Below are 17,453 nucleotides of genomic sequence, written 5' to 3'. Positions count from 1 at the left end.
GATCTCACGGCTCTGCAGAGCAGAGGACATGACTCATCACATCTCACCCAGGCAGAGGTCCCGACACGTTATTTATTTCTCTTCCTCAGGCCCAAATTTCTGAAATCACGACTTTATTAAACCTCAGCGCGGTGCGGATCACAGCCATAATTCTTCTTCCCCCCCCACCTTCCCACCACAAATCCATTCAAAGTGAGTGACATTTGCAAAGTGTATTTTCACGGCCCTCGGTAATCCCTTCAGAATATTAAGACTGCATTACTTTGTCTTTGGTTACATTAACTTCAATTTTCCTTATGAGTAAGTATTTGGCTAAAAATTAATATAGTGAAGTTGAAAAGAATCTTATGATAGGAAAAAGACTAATTTCATCTCTGGCTGCTCAGATACCAGAGTACACTGGGGTTAATGTAATTAACTTACAATTTTAGCCTAGGTTGTGTACATACACTGAATCTCCCTGCTGGAAACAAGATTAGATTTTATTACACTATATATCCTGGTTATCTTCACCATGCCTCCAATATTACTTCCCTCAATGACTTCAAGGCTCTCTGCTGCAATGAAAATGCAGAACCATCTGGTTTTGAGCCCATGCAGTTTATTTAAGGATTTAATTAAATGCTCTAAATGGAGAGCTTCTTTGAATTAACATTTTAAATGTGACTTATTGCAGGTTTAATATTGTCTTAATGCCAACCTGGGAAACTCCATAGCCAAGTTGTTGACGTTTAAATTGAATTCATTTGGGTGGCTCCAGGGGGACTCATTAATTAATCTAAACAACTAATGGGGATTGGTTCTGACTTTTGATGAAGATTATTTACAGAGACAATTTGCAGTGAATAAAGAGTCACAGTAGGCAAATGTTTAATTGAATTTAAAAAAAAAAAGGACATCTCATTGTGTTCAGTATCAAGGATGCATCTTGTGAGTAAGCTTTGAAATACCAAGAAAGGGCCGATAGCTCAGAGCTTCCTAGCTGCACACTAATAACAAAGAGAATGGGTAATTACATTTGGCTGTGTAATTTAAAGCTTGTAGGAGGACAACAGGTCCATCTGGTTTACAGTGCACACTGAGACTCTGACACAAAATATTCCTTGTTTGGATGACAAGGTTACCCCACTCTCTTTTACTTACGTACCAGAAAATGCCATTTTCCAACCAATCATCGGCTGGAAAAACAGAGCCAAGCCCTCTCTGTTGCATTTGATAATACTCAGGATAACTGTGAGGAGCTCTGCAGAGCTGCTTTAATTTGCAACAACTTAATTTTGAACATCCAATCTTCTTATTCTTTGATGGTATCAACTTTGGTAGCAGTTATCTGTCCTCTGAGCACCCCATGAGCCCAGCAGTAACACCTAGTTATGTGGTTGGTTCCCTGTAAGCCACAGCAGAACACTGCCTGCCTCCTCATGCTCCTGTACTCATCAAGGCAAGCCAACCCTCAACGTTTTTTACTGTAATCATTATCACATCCCATCTCAAAACCTCCAGTAACACCAGCGGTTGCCACCAAGGTCAGGAATTGTGGTGCTGGGGCTCCATTGCCCAGTGCTTCTCCCAGGTGACTTCTGCTCATTTGTGATATATTCCTTAACCTAAAAAGCCTGGGACTCCCATCAGATCAGACAAAACCACTGTGGCACCACCTCATCCCAGAGCCACTGGCAAGCCTGCAGTGCTGAGCCCAGCCCAGCCATGGTTTATTTTCAATAATATCACAAACCTTGCCTTGCCTGAAATGAAGAGCTTCCAAACTTCTTTTCTTTCTAAGCTGGACACATCCTGAATGCTAATTTAAAAGGCAATTGAGGGGGAGGGTACATTAAGAAAATGCACATAACCATTAAGCCAGGGAGACTAAAGCATCCTGCCTAGCTCAGCACTGCTGGATACTGTCTAGAGCATTGCCAGCTGCTCTCAGATACCTATAGTGGAGCTCTTTTATGCAAACACCTCCAGTAACAGCTTTTGTGGATCTGACAGCCAGAGTGGTTAAAAATTAGGCATTCAGTGGGTATCCAGTAGAGAGACATTGTACGGCACATCTGAAGAGGGGAGGCAGACTCAGAGAGGAAATTCTGAATTGCCTGCAGGGGAAGGGCTGCTCAGGCGGATGGGACAGAGCCCAGCAGCGGGCAAAGCTGTGCTGCGAGCGCTGAGCATCACTCCCACATCCCATGGTCACTGCGGGCTGCGGCTCCAGGGAAGGGGCTGACAGGCAAGAAGAGGATTGCGTCCCAAAAGCAGCAGCAGAGGCAGGTCTTCTGCAGGAGGGATTGGTGTTTTTTCCCCATCAAATCCCAGGATTTCCTACAGAACCCTATCTGCCTGAGTTTGACCTGCACAGGACACAGATGCAAGAGCTTCTCTTTCTGAGGCCATTAAGGAATCCACGGCACACCTCAGCTTTTGTCCCATAGACAAAACCACACTATGCGTCACAAGATCACCATTCCTGGTTTGCAGCACCGACAGACCAGAGGGCTGCAACTCAACCCCAGACAGCAAGGGCGGGGAGTGGTGGGGATGTCTGCCCCAGGTGTGGGCTGCTGGCTACAGGGGGGCTGGAGCAAAGCAGATGTCATTGTGCAACTTTTTAGAAAGCAAACAAAAAAAAAAATAATAATTAGAAAAGCCACAAGACCACAAGCTCTGAGGCAGTCCCTACTTCAGTATTTCTGATGTTTACTCATTTGCTTCTTAAGCACCTTGTTGCTTTGGGGAATACCAGCTGCTCTATCAGTGCTGTTATTGCCTGTGGATGGTCTTGATAAATATAGGAGAAAAATCAGACGCAGCTACTCATCTAATCTGGAGAGCAAATCCAAACTTTGATATACACCTTATGGTTTGGGCACCAACCAGAAAGCATCTGTCAAGGGGTGACCAAGCTCATGGGTCAGAGGCCTGGTAGGTGTGGGGCTGCCACTTAGGCTATGACAACATAATATTCCAACCAAAATGCACATACGTGTGTATGTATATATGTAAAAACACACACAGGATGTAATTATAGTGCATATGCACACAGACTGCACTAAATCTGGAAGCAGGCTGATAGAAAACATTTTTATCTGCTGGTTTCCCTCTCGATTCTCATTTCCAGTGATTGGATTAAAGTGCATCTTTTCCCCATCCCACATGCAAATGGAATATAAACTCTAAAAGTGAAACACTTAAATATTTGTAAGGGGGGATTGTTTGTTTTTGAGTACTTGTCCTACTCCAGAAGGAATCTGTAGAACACACGGAGTTTAATATAACATCTCTTCTTTGATCCCCACAAAAAGGCAGTGGATACAGCTATGCTCCTGGATGAGTGTAGGATTTCCTGCACAACTTACACGCTCAGGCTCACACAAACTGATCTGCCTTGATCTGCCTCCATGCCTTACACCAAAGAGTTTCACGAAGAGCTCGTGCCCTCAGTTCCAAGTCAATGTGGTGTCAAGAATATCAGCCCAGTCTGGTGCCTTTACCATAACACATATCAGCAATGGTAAGAATTCATTTGTGCAAAGCAGGGCGTGCAGAAGTCATCAATGCAGTCAGTGTTAAGCAGCAAAGTTTAGTTATTCATTAAAAAAAAATTATATCTAAGAGGCCGACCTCTCTGTCACCAAGATCCTGATGGTCTTCAGGTTTAAATTCAGATCCAGAAGCTTCCATGTCCTGAAAAAAAAAAAGCACAAACCAAAAGAAGCTGAATTTGCGTTATTCTCAAGTTTCACTCCCATGTTTGCACCATTGGCTGTTGTAGGGCACAGTGCAGATGGCTTCAGCTCATGGTCCTATAGGAAATGCTTGAGGATCAGAGGAAAATCCCAAAGGCAGCAGCAGGAATGCTCTGGAAAACACACTGAGGAATCAAGACTGTCCTGACAACACCATTTCCAGCAGCTGTTGCTCCCAGCAGAGCCAGGATGGTGATAAAAGGCAGAGTATTACATCGTAACCTAGAACATGAAATAACATCCCCATCATGGGCTGCAGGCTTGTGAAGCATAACAGAGAGTCATGAATGGGACATCCAATGCTACCCAGGTGTGTCTCAGTAAGGCTGAGCAATAAGGCACGTGGATGGACACCAGTGTCACAGGTGGGGCCGTGCACTCGCGTGCATTCGGGGTTTGTATATGGGATCTTCCCCTTGCTTTCCTGGCAAATACAAATCAACAGGACAGCAGATATCCATTGACTATTTATATCTGCAATGTACAACAGCAAGAGAATTGCTACATGCCAAGTGAGCAATCTACATCCCAGATTGGCATGCAAACCACAAAACCACTGGATTTGATGCTGGCATGCAAGGAGTGGGGCTGGCTCAGAGCTGCCTGGGCCAGAAGCCAGGAAATCCCAACTAGAAAGTCCCATTCCACGCGCACACACAGGATCTCATCACATCAGATCCGTGGCAGTGCTGTTTGGTAACCAGGTTGCTGCAGGCTCCCTTAGCAGTCTTCCATGCTGAGCTACGCAGGACAACAGGTGAAAGAGAATACACAAAGCAAGTTTCTGGGGAAGCAAAGTAAAGGGCAGGGATGCAGAATGAGAAAGATGCAGCTCTAAGAAACAAAGCATGCCCATTCTCCAGCAGAGTGCTCTACTTTCTGAGCAACACACATCACTCGGATTAATTTTCTGAAAGAAAAGAGGCTGTCTCAACAGCAGCCTTATGGTCCCAGCAATTCGCTTCACAATTAGTCACCAAACTACCTTGATTTAATTATATGAGAAGAATCTCACTGCTACTGATAACTGCTTAATTAAATACACAACTTCAGAGCAATAAGAGTCATGTTATGTTGGATTTGAAAGAGGGTTCAGGCTGAAAGCAGTCGCTGTTCATTTCACCCAGCTTAATGCACCCAACATATCCAGAGTGACTCAACAAACAGCACTCCTATGTTGGTTCTCCTTCAGAGCACAATTCCAGCAGAACATAATGAAGAGAAGCATGACCACAACTGAGCTAGAGGATGAGCAGCAGCCCCCGTCCATCCCATACACATGGTGGGAACACCTCGGCTGCTCCGGGTTGGAGACCTCTGCTTGAGAACAAGGGCCCAAGAGCCATCCCTTCGGGAGAGCCTCCCAAACTACCAGCATGCTGTTTCCTATGTGGTTCTCCCAAACCCTTCTCCTTTGCTGGGAGGAACCAACTCCTTTGGTTTCAATGTGCTTTTAGGATAGCTGAAACTATACGTGTATTTATATAAGAAAAAAATTAAATGACTGCTTTCTTGACTATTATCTTCCTGGTTTATTGTGTGCCCTCTCTCCCCTTCTCTTCCCAGAGAGACCAACCATCACATGAAAATGCTTTTCATCATCTGTAAAATTTGATGCCCAAAATAGCCCCACGGTTGCCCTAGCAACTAGCATTTATTTCCCCTCCCCCAGCAACCCCCCCTTTGCATATTGCTGCATATTTCTATCATCTCTTTCCAGGCACAGTTCATAAACACGGCTGCATAATAAAGAATGTTATCACCAATGACTTACAGCCCAGCTGCTGCAAATAAGATATGAAGTGGCAGGGAAATACAATTTCATGCAGCTAGGACAACAGATTGATTGGGTGCCCTTCAAATTTGATGCCACTTCTTTAAGTCTGTCCAAATTCAAAAAAAAAAAAAAAGAAAAAAGAAAGAAAAAAAGTTAGTTTCCCCACCTACCCATCTTTCCATGGTAGCAACAGACAATAAAAGTGGAAGATAATTCACTAGGACACTCATTATGTCTGCAGCAACCTTGCCCTGAGAGATTGACAATTTAAAGAGATGCACTGCTTTTCCCCGCCACCTCCTCTACTTTCTCCCCAGCCACTCTCCTTCATCAGAAGTCTTATGCCTCCAGTTTTGTTGCCTGTTTAATTCAATTATCTTCCCTTTTGAGTTATTATTTCTGTTCAGATTACTAGCTGCAAAATTGGTGGAGACAGAGATGAGCAAAAATCCTTGATTTCATCGCAGCTATCTCTGAAATTTTATCCTTATTTATATTTAGATCTGGTGGAACAGTATGAAAACCCTCCCGTGGCATTTCTATCAAAGATCACCCCACCAAGGACAAGAGGTGGGCTCCTAAATTCTTCTTCCCCCTCGTCATTTTTGACAGCTCAACCTTCAGTGACGAGGAGGTGTGCTCTGGGGGCTGATCTGACCCTGCAGAGATCACCTGCTAGCAGTGAGGTGCAACACAGCACAACGAGGTGCAGAGGGGCTGTGTCGATGCACACACTGCACTCCTGCTTGCACAAGGGGGAAATGGGTTCAAGTAGAGGCAACCCCTGCACATCAGTGCATTCCAAAGCTTTTTTTCCCCCTCTCTGCATTCCCTCCATTGCTGTAAGGGTTCACTGGATTTTCCTTCTGTACAGGGAAGGCTTGCATCCCTGAGACACTGCTCCTACAAACGGCTACAAACTTCTTTCCCCATGGGCCATTCTTTGGCACATAAAGGATGCCTGGATGGCTGGCAAGGATGAAGCTTGGTCCACACTGGGGATGCTGGCACTGGCCTTGGATGCTGTGGTTGGTGGAGGGTCTGGAGCGCAAGTCCAATGGCTGAGGTAATTGGGATGGCTCAGTCTGGAGAAGAGGAGGATCGGGGGAGACCTTATTGCTCTCTACAGCTCTCCAGAAAGAGACTGTGGTGAGGTGGGGGTCAGCCTCTGCTCCCAGGTAACAGCAATAGGATGAGGGGGAGTGGCCAAGAGTTGCACTAGGGGAGGTTCAGGCTGGATAATAGGAAAGGTTTCTTCCCAGAAAGAGCAATGATGCACTGGCAGAGGTTGCCCAGGGAGGTGATGGAGTCACTGCTTCTGGAGGTGTTCAAGAAAACTGTGGATGTTGCACGGAGTGACACAATTTAGTGGTGTGGCAGCAGCCACCTTAATGACCCTATCATTCCACAACTGTCAAGAGTCAAGATATGCTACACGTGCACTGCTTGGAAACTTGCAGAGAAGAACACTCTAGTTTGGTTCCACTTAACAAGATGATAGAGATCATCATATGTGGCGTTCAGCCACTGGTTCCTAATCTTACCTAGAGTTATGTAACGCCAGTCAACCAAACCAAACAGAGGCAGGAGAAGTCATTCCTTGCAGAAACTGTTCTCTTAATGCTCAAAAGCAGCAGCAAACCCACAGTTCTTCCAAGCCTCACATGTCTGGAGACAACACAAGGACTATCCTTTTCCTAGCATTGCCATCCTCTTATAGCCAGGCACAAGGTACTCAGCTCTTCCTGCCCACATGTCCTTGACTGTCAGTCCAGGAGTTGCTACCAGTTCCTAAAGCCATCAGAGAGATATCCCTGCTTGAGATCTGAGCAGTAGAGGAACCCTTCCCCCTGTCATCACATTTTTTTCAACACTCAGATCGTTTGGAAGAGAAATCTTTGAGTGCTTGTCTGCTGCTTTAACCAGCAAAACACTGACACATAAGCAGAGCAGAGAAGTTGAAGGTGTGGGGATGAGCAGCTCCTTCATATTCAGTTTGTGATCCTCTGCATACCCCTTTGCCCCTCTTTTTCCACCCCAAATTGCAACACCAGATCACCAATATGGTTTCAAAGCTCTGATCCCATAGGTAAGAACAGGATCTGAGTTGCAGCAGTTTGTACTCCTTGACCTCGTGATGCCGTGATGTTTAAATGCACAGGATATTTGCCAAGCAAAGCAGTTCAGAGCAGAATTACCGTTATTAAGATGAGAGATGAGGTTTCAAACCCCAAACTGCAGATCGGGAAAGTCAAAGCTGCTTTCAGCATTCATCTTAAAATATGTTCAGTGATGAAAAACTGAAGTCAGCTTTGAAGCAGCACCCACAGGTCACAGGAGGAGCATTTAGGAGTAGGAGATACCACAGAAAAGTTATTTTTGCTTTTTTTTTCCCCCTTGTGGCATTTTTAGTAAGAAAAATATAGAGTTAAGGAGAAGAACATATAAAAGGAGGAAATGTTTTCTTTTCTCAAACTGATTTGTTCCACCTCCCTCAAGACATCAGCAGGTCTTTAATCTGAGGAGGGTCATTTCTGTGGCATTTTTTTCTGCCCTAAGTGAAGGCCAAGTTCAAGAGGACTCTACTCCTTTTAATTTCCTCTGGATAAAAGCGCTTGGATACAGAATCCCATTTATCTTTCTTGCCTCAAGTAAATAAATTAAAAAAAAAACCCACTTAGTGTGCCCTATAAATACTCCATAATATAGAGAATCCAACATCACCTCTTTTTTTTCGCACCTAAAACCTTAAACCCTACTGACACCATAAAACATCGGCGCATCCGCATCCCTTGATTGTTTCCCATAATCTAGGGGGGCATTAAAGAGAGAGAAATTGTGCTGAAAAATGACATCTTATCTATTTCCTTCCTCCCTACCACCACTTCACGTTGTTGTCATCGCAGGTCAGACACCTGCTCCCCACGTTGTAATCTGCGGAAGTGATAAATGCTCGCAGGCGGTGATTACGAGTGGCCGCATTCACCCGGTGTCAATCTGGAAACTGCTGCTTTGACGCCGCTGCCATTCTTTGTCCTGCCAACAGGGCAAGGAAAAAAGGGAGGAAAAAAAAAGAAGGATCTAATAATAGGAATTTTGCTCTTACCTCCTCCTGTCTGGAGGAGAGAGCTCTTACCAGGTCCAAACTCTATCCAAGGTCCATATTGGAGAGGAGGTGCTGCAGCCATGGGCATTCTTACCATCTCTTGAGATGCTGGAGTGGAATCATGGAATCATTACAGCTGGAAAAAAACTCTGAGATCATGTAGTCCAACCATCCACCTACCACCAGCCCTGCCCACTAAACCGCACCCGGAGGTTAATGATAAGAAAAACAATTTACAAAATCTGGGATCTCCTGATCCAGGGGGGGATACAGACACATTTACAGAAGCAAGACAGATGGGCAACAAGCCAGATCACAACATAACACAGCAAAACCTGGCAAAGCTCTACGTAATCCTCATCACATCAGCCGCAGGGCAGCCCCGCATCGCCCCCTCCTGCTGTCAGGCTGGACCATGTCCTCCTCCTGGCAAAACTTGGGTCACCCGATGGGGTGAAACTGGTCGAGGAGAGGAGTCTGCCTCCTCACATGCTGCGTTCCAACCAAGAACTGCTATTTTTCCAAGATTTTGGGGAAAACCTTGGGAGTCACCACTTGTACAGGTACAGAGGACACAGCCCAGGAACCTGCTTTGGAGCCATCAATTATACTGTGTCTGCACACAGCCATTATTCATAAATATTTATACTCATACACATGCACCCTTTGTTCTGCTTGTGTGTGACACAAAGGAGAAGTTGGGCTCTGTTCTCTCTCCCTCACCTGGATTTGCTTTGCCCTTTCTGCTGGCTACAAGGGATTTGATTGAATTAACTTAATTGGCAAATGTATTGTTCAGACAGCTGTGACAGAAGTGACTTCGTGCATTAGTCAGGAGGTTAAGGAGCTCGTGGCAGCTCCCAACACCTTTTTTTGCTGCCAAACACCTCTGTTCCAACCAAATCATTGCATCTTCTGGACAGACATCTGTGCACTATCCTGGACAGCCTTTCCCCAGTACCACAGGCACTTGAAAAATGCAGTTGAATCTTATTCCTCGTGTGCACAGGCATAGAGAGAGGAAATTTTCATAACCATTTTGATTCCTACTAACTGAAGCCAGCGTAAATCTCTGTCTTTTATGAATCTCACTTACATTTCGTGCCTGACTTGTGCATAAAACTTCCCCAGATTTACACAAGCTAACTCCATAAGTCACCCCCTTCCCAGTCGGGCCCTATATCTTGATGACCTTTTAGAAACCAATGACTGCTTTCCTGTTGTTATCCATAATTGGAAAAGCACTGGAGATAAGAAAATTTATAGCAATGAGTGATCTACCTGCGAGAGACAATAAAGAATGCCAGGGTGTGAAAGAAGGGGGAAGCAAAATCCCACACAGAGAGAGGCACGCAGCCACGCACCGCTCAGGCTGAACATCCCCTGCCCCTACTAAATCTCTCTGCACTCTCCTTAGACTGTATGATCTCAGTGGTCTTTTCCAACCTTAATGATTCCATGACATTAATCACCCCACCATCACTCACAGCAGAAGACACAAGAATCATTGTATGTGATGGGATGACTGAAGTGCTCCTGGACATCACAGGACTCCTTCCCAGACTGAATCTGGTCTTGTTTTGAAAGGAAGGCAGAAGGTGACGCTCTGCCACATCCCTTCTCCAGGACTGAGCCAACAGATTTGGGCTGGAGCACCTCTCCTATGAAGACAGGCTGAAGGAACTGGGCTTGCTCAGCCTGGAAAAGAGAAGGCAACGGAGAGACCTCATTGCAGCCTTCCAGTGTTTAAAGGGAGTTCATAAACATGAGGAAAATCAGCCTTTGATATAGGTAGATAGTGATAGGACAAGGGGAATGGTTTTAAACCAAAGGAGGGGAGATTTAGGTTAGATGTCGGGGGAAGCTTTTTACTGAGTGAGCGGTGAGATGCAGGAACAGGCTGCCCAAAGAGGTCAGGGATACCACAACCCCAGAGGTGTTTAAGATCAGGTTGGATGTGGCCCTGGGCAATCTGATCTAGCACTTGATCTAGGGACTGCCTGTGTCAGAGGGGCTGGAATTTGATGGTCCTTGAGGTCCCTTCCAACCCAGGCCATTCTAGAACTCTATGCATCACTCCCAGTTGTAGAAGGTGGGAGCTGTCTGTAAGGCAGAAGATTCTGCTCGTACCCAAGAAATCTGGGACATGAACAGAAATAGTTCCACTCACATCACTGATTAGCATGATCCAGTTGGCATTCTAGTCTGTAGGAACCAAAGAGGTCCTGAAAGGAATAGAGGAACATTTCCTTGTTCAAGCAGAAAGCACCCCCCAGCAGCATCAATAAGGCTGGATGAGGAGGTGATGTCTGAGCCTTGCATGTCTACGTGCACAGCACATCCAGCCTTACAGCAGTGATGGCTCACACCTGCCCCAAGAGAGCAGTGGTGTCTGAGGAGGGCAGAGCACTATAAAGAACAGAAACAGGGACCCCTGTTCCAGGTGGACTGCTTTGTTAGGGGCTTCTCCAGCTTCCCTGCTCCAGTTCTGCTGAGTTCACTCGGAGCAAAGGAAGTCTCCCTCAGACATCTGTATTTTCGGATTATTCATTATGAATTGATTAGTTCATCCCACAGTCACCCTGATCATATTCTTCCTATGTACTAACATCTCAATGAATGAGCAGTCAAGTAGAAAATGAATGCATTAGTGCCTGATTGTGTTACTAAGCTCTTGTAAATGCTAACGAGTGCAGCAGTGTTTAATTCATCCAAATAACAAACAGGTAGTTACAGAGTTAAGCAGCACAGGCTTCCAAACAGGAGTAAAACATCTAGAAAATCTTAATATCTTTCACGTTTAGCATTGAAATTAGCTATGGACGTGAGTGCTTGAGAATCCTTTTGTCTGAATACCAGAGACATTTTCCTGCTTGTATTTTCTCAGTTATGACACTGAACTGGCTGTTTCCATGCCTGCTAGGGTGGAATTGATTGCAAACCATCAGGTAATTAAAAACCAATTCAAACTTGCTTTTTAGCAGAAACTAAGCTTAGAAAATTATTATTATTTTATAACTCCATTGGATTTGTTATTTGCAACTCAATATGCATGATACAGTTTCCAGTTCTGATAATTTCCCATCTCCAACCTCAAGCAACCACGATGGTGTATATGGAGAGCAGAAGCCCAGAGCAGGCACACTACCCTCTTAAAAGCAGTGGGTGCATTTTCTAGGCAGGTTGGTCGCTGAGGAACTTTGTTCTTGTTACAGAGGCTGACTGCATGATCCAGAGAGTAGCAGCGTTCTGGATGACAATGCATTCATCAAATCTTTATGAGAAATAGATTAAAAAGACTGGGAAATTTCCACATGGACCAAACCTCAGAATTGTTTCACTTCTCTGCCATGGAGCAGCTTTTCTGCAAACAGGAGAGCACACACCACTGCTGTGCCCAGACCTACCCACACTCCTCACCTTTCCAGGATATTCATTCACTGAGTTTCTCATAAGTATAAGCAGACAGGTGTGGGTTATGCAGGCAGCCAGCACTCTCATGGGTCCAGGTTACACCACTCACCAGCTGGTTGCCATTAAAATATAATACAGCATTAGAAAAGCATTGCACTTCATTCTCAGAGAGAATCAGCTACAGCATCAAAGATGCTGCAACAACTGTAATTGCATGCCTGGGCATCATCCCTGTCCTCAAAATTAAACACTGACCCCTCTAGAGCCCAGAAGAGCACCCACAACCCAAACCCTATGGCTGAGAGCAATGTCCCAATACTCCCTGAGCTCTGGAAGCTCAGGGCTGCAGCCACTGGGGAGCTGCTCCATGCCCAGAGCCCACTGGGACAGAGCTTTTTCCTGATACCCAAGCTGACCCTCTCTTGATGCAGCTCCATACAGATCCCACTGCTTGCAAACCCAAACCCAGCTGCTAAACCACAGCTGGGTCAGGAGGTGTACGACCCTGTGCTCCTTGACCCCCCTGCTGCTCCTTGCAGAAGCCAAGCGTGGTACAAGCCACACAGGCACGATGCTTTTCTGCTATTGATCCAATACTAAAATCAATTTTTTGAGCAAAAGCTTCCAACTTGGAGAATTTGTCTGCCTTTGACTCAGAGATGTGCAGCTCTCACAGAGGTTGGCCAAGGAGATTTTAATTTCCCATGCCTACTAAGCTATCTTAGATAGACCAGACTTGGCTGGGTAAAGATGGCCAGACCCTGTGTCTGTAGAGCTATCACAAGCAGTAGGACAACTTGGAACCAGCACTCAAATCCACTAAGAAGGGCCTAGAACAGAGCCTGCAAGAGGTGCCTATAACAACCTGAGCAGAGAAGCCTGACTCATCCCCTTGTTTTCCCCAAGCACAGTCTGTATCTGTTTGGCAATAGACCAAGAAAAATGACAGTATAAATCACCAGATCCCAGCAAATCTCTTCCTTGACTACCTCTGCTGTTCATTGCCAAGAAACAGAGCTGGCTGTGCTGCTGTCCCAGAGGAACAAGCCTCACTCTTCAGTTTAAATCTGCTTCCCTCATCTTCTTGAAAGGCAGCGTGACAGAGGAGCTTGTCTTATACGACATTATGAAACCTCTCAGTCAAAGAGAAGCAGTGCTCAGAGATCCTTTTAGGGTCTCCTCAATCAGTAGAAAGCCAGAGAGGGCTCCAGAGATGCTGCCTTCTCAGTGTCTGGGGCACAACTAGTCTTGGAAATAGGGTGTTAGCTCAGCACAGGAATCAAAACTTCTCCCTCAGCAGCATGTTACTCCTGATGTAAGGCTTGGTTTTTCACTTTGGGAATGTTTCCACTAAGGACCACAGTGAGAGCATTACTCTTTTTATACAGCCCACAGAAGAGCCATGTAGTGATAATGACCAAACTTGGCTTTCTCCTGGAAACCTTTAATAGACCCCTGTATATTTCTGAGGTTTTAAAAGAGCTGGTAGAAAAACAGAAAGTAATATGTGATATAAACAAGCTGGTTTTGGTTTTTGGTATGCAGAATAAACCACCACTTGGAATTTCTCCTCGATATTGTCTATGCTTCCCCCCCTCACTGAGAGAAGTTTCAATTTTCTATCCCATCTTTCCTCTTTCCCTTTATTTTTCTCCTTCTGTCTAGTTCATTCACCTTCCCTGGAAGGATGCCTTTTTTTCTTTCCTGACTGAAGAGGGCAACAAGATCTTTAAGCCTGTTAAGCACTAACAGACCCCAAGGAAGGGAGGAACAGAGCCTTCTGTGTTAGCAGATGAAGCAGCAGTGGATTAACCATCTAAGAAATATTCGTCTTGCACAGAGAAAAACAACAGTTCCTACCTGGTAACTCTATAGTCCCAAGACCTGCCCTGTACACTGGATAAGCCTCTCCATAGAAATTATCTTCTTCACATTAGGGAAGTATTCCTGAGCCAGAGGAACAAATTCCCCCAAGAACAGAGATAAGACCTCTCCAACAGCTGGCAACAGCTAGGTTATCAAATATTTATGGTAATCAAAAAAGCAGGTGAATACATTCAACCCCAATGGGTTAGCATGAATATCAAACAACATTGGCCCAAGTACTCATTATTACGAGTTCTTGGCTTAATAAAACAGATCAGATACAAATAGAAGCATCGGTGGCAAATGAAACGAGGAGCTCTGTTTCCAAACACAGCTCCACCCACTGAACAAATTTCACCTAAAAGTTGGAAGAAGCAGAGTTGCTTCAGAGGAGAAACGTGTTTAGCAAACACATGGTTTACTCAGCACGTCCCAGCACGTGCAGCTGAAGATCTCCACTTTCAGCCCTTGCATGGAGAAGGGGAAGCCGTGGCTTTTGCTCATGCATGATGCTGAGTTTGGGAGGCCAGCTGCCTCAGAGCAAACCCTCACAGCAATGAGAAGCCAGGTTTTGTGCACTGGAAAACAGCAGTTAAATGAACTGGAAAGTCATAAGGAAAGTCTTGCCCTGATTCACTGGAGAGCAAGATACCTAGTAAAATCTGCAGGAATTACCCACAGCAGCTCCAAAAAGGAGTTCAAGGGTGATCAATGTCATCAGAATAAAAGGTCTTTGTATTCACAGAGCCCATAGACTTCCAGAAAAAGACAGCATGGCATGAGAAACAAGAGTCCCCAAAAGCACTGGGATTCACCTGTGAAAAACACCTCTGCAAGCACCTGCACCTGTGTCTAGCTCTCAAGGAGCAACGCATTTCACTTGAGAGCTTTCTGCTGTGCCATCTAAGCTTTCTAGTCCCTACATGTTCTAGGTTTGGTTTCGTTTGATTAGTTGGTGAGTTTTAAAGTCAAGTGAGAAGTGTCCTGGTGGCCATCACATAGACCCAAAAACTACTTCTGCCTTGTCTATGCTCTGCCCAAAGTAGAAGACAAGGAGTATTAGTCAAAGAAGAGCTGCATTTTCCTTGAAAAAGTAAATGCCTTTAAATGGTTTAATTCTTTGTTATCAGTTACATCCAATCTCCAGAGCTACGTCTCACGAGCTACAGGAGCTCATATGCTACCAAAAAAGCAGGAAAGAAACCTGTGTTTAGCTCTAGAGATTGAACCAGCACTCTTGGAGGAAAACACTGCACCAAGGCAAAAGCAGAGACAAAGCAGGCAGATGAATGGGGAATCCATCCAACAAGATCAAACATGGCCTCCAAAAGAAAACAAAGAACAAGACAAAAACAAGTTAAGCTCAATTGCTAAGGGCAGCAAGCAGGGTCAACCTCACGCCAAAAAGAGAAGCACCCAGCTCATGGGTGTAGTACCTTCTAGAGAGGTACTCCTCATTAGGCCACCACAAAACAAAACCACATAACTGCAAGAAACACACAGCTAGCATTTCCCCACAGCAGGATGAGCCTTCAGCAGAAGCCTTGGGGTGAGGTCATGGCTCCACTGCCCTACTGCAGGCAGCACAGGAGCTCCATAGGGATGGCCAGGACACCAGAAAACTCCCAATGCAATGGACACCTCTGTCACTTCTGTGGCAGAGGGGAGTCTTCACAGAACGGTATTTGCTACTCCTCCCAGCAGAAAAAGACACCCAGACATCCCACAAAAACACCATGGAAGCTGGATTAAGGGGCCCATGGACTGTAGATGGCTTTTTATTGTTTTATTTTTTTAAGAGCTGTGGTGTCATCTTGCTTTATTTTTTGACATTGCAGCCTGCTGGCAGGAGGACTCTGTTGCCAGGGAAACTGCTGCAAAGGTGCACAGGGCTGCTACCCACAGCCAGGCAGGGAAGTGCCTGCTGGACCAGGAGCACCCACAGAAGCTGCCCCAGGGTGGGATGCAATGCAGACAGCAGCAAGATAAGCAGCTGCTCCACTACTCTCAGGTTCAGGGCTCATCCCCTGGTCCCTTGCCCACAGGTGAGGACAGGATGGAAGAGCACCTATTTATCTGTGTTATCATTTTGCCTAAAGGAGGCTCTCTTCTTTTTTTTAATTTTATTTTTAAATGGCTGCCATTTGTAGAATTGTGGTTGCAGTTTGCAATAATCAATTTGAAAACAGGGTTTGATTAGTTAATGCGCTTGCTGTTGGTCTCTGCTAATTTGATCAGGAAGGCTCTGTTTGCATGCTGCAGCTCCCATGGTGCACACAACAAACCCGTCCCTGCTCCTCACCTGTCCCCACCAGGCTTCACACACACCCTGTTGTACTCCAGCAGTGGAACCAAGCAGAAATTTCTACCTTGCTACAGCCAGAAGGATCCCAAGTCCCTCTGCTCCATAGCCATCCCCATGACTACAAAGGGGTCAACTGAAGACATCCCAGGGACAGAGGGAGAAAGTAGCACTGGGATGTCCTCAGCTGACCCCTTGGAAGTTATGGGGCTGGCTATGGGTCTCTCATAGTCCTTCTGCTCCCTTTTTCTTTTCCTGTTCTTGCTATTCCCATTCCTTCTCCACCAAAGGTGGGTTTCTGAGAGATTCAGGTTAGATCCCCACCCCCAGAGCTCTGTTGTAATTCTCAGCACCACCTATCAAAGAAACCCCAGACATAAAGGCTGTGGCACTTTCCTCTGCTGCTCTATAAGTGGGCAAGCTTGCAAATGTTGTAATAAAGGAGGAGGAAAAAAAAAAAAGACCAAAAAACAAATCCATCTTTTAAAGGACTTTGTACATCCCACCTGCTTGCAGAGAATCCTTGGGAGGAATCTGGATGTTGCAATTGACGTTACCTGGTGCAATAATTAGAAGCTGTATTTACAGCCATGATACCATTTTGATGCTGTTTTGCATCTGTTGTACTTCCACTTAGAGAGCAAATGTAGTGAGGAACATCTGTTTTCCTCTGCTATCTGATGTGACAATCCCCGGCCAGTGATTTTCCCTCCATTACAGTGGGCTTTAATTATTTCAATTACTGTCACAGAGTGATGTCCCTGCAGCAACAGGTACAAGGCCTGGCCCAGCTTTTTAAGCAGATGACATTACCTAGCTCTGCTCCTTTTTGTTTCACACACTGAAAGAAATGACAAAGTCCCAAAGCAGATGTGGCCTCTGCTTTGCACAGAGGTGCCATCATCAGCCTGGGAGCACACTGCTCAGCAGCATCCACACTTGGGACTTTGTACCCCACAGCCAAGGGGTTTCCACATTCATAGACACAGAAGATTTGAGACAGTTCATGTGCATCTTGGGAGCCCCATGCAAGGTCCTTGAGACCACTACATCCTCACGTCACACTGCACAATGTATCTTCCTTAGCCCCAGTTATTTGCCTTTGTACTCATATAATGAGTAATTAGTAAAATTTGGGCTCAGATTAAGTCCTCTCGTAAGGCTACAGCTGAAAAACAGCCCAGAGCTCCACCTAAACAAAGTTACATGCTGACCTGAGCATCCCTGGCCAGCCCTGCCATC

This window comes from Cyrtonyx montezumae, unplaced genomic scaffold (assembly GCF_038088225.1).
Source record: "Cyrtonyx montezumae isolate F1298 unplaced genomic scaffold, pur_monq_1.0 scaffold_19, whole genome shotgun sequence".
Lineage (NCBI taxonomy): Eukaryota > Metazoa > Chordata > Aves > Galliformes > Odontophoridae > Cyrtonyx > Cyrtonyx montezumae.
This window is presented reverse-complemented; position numbering follows the sequence as displayed.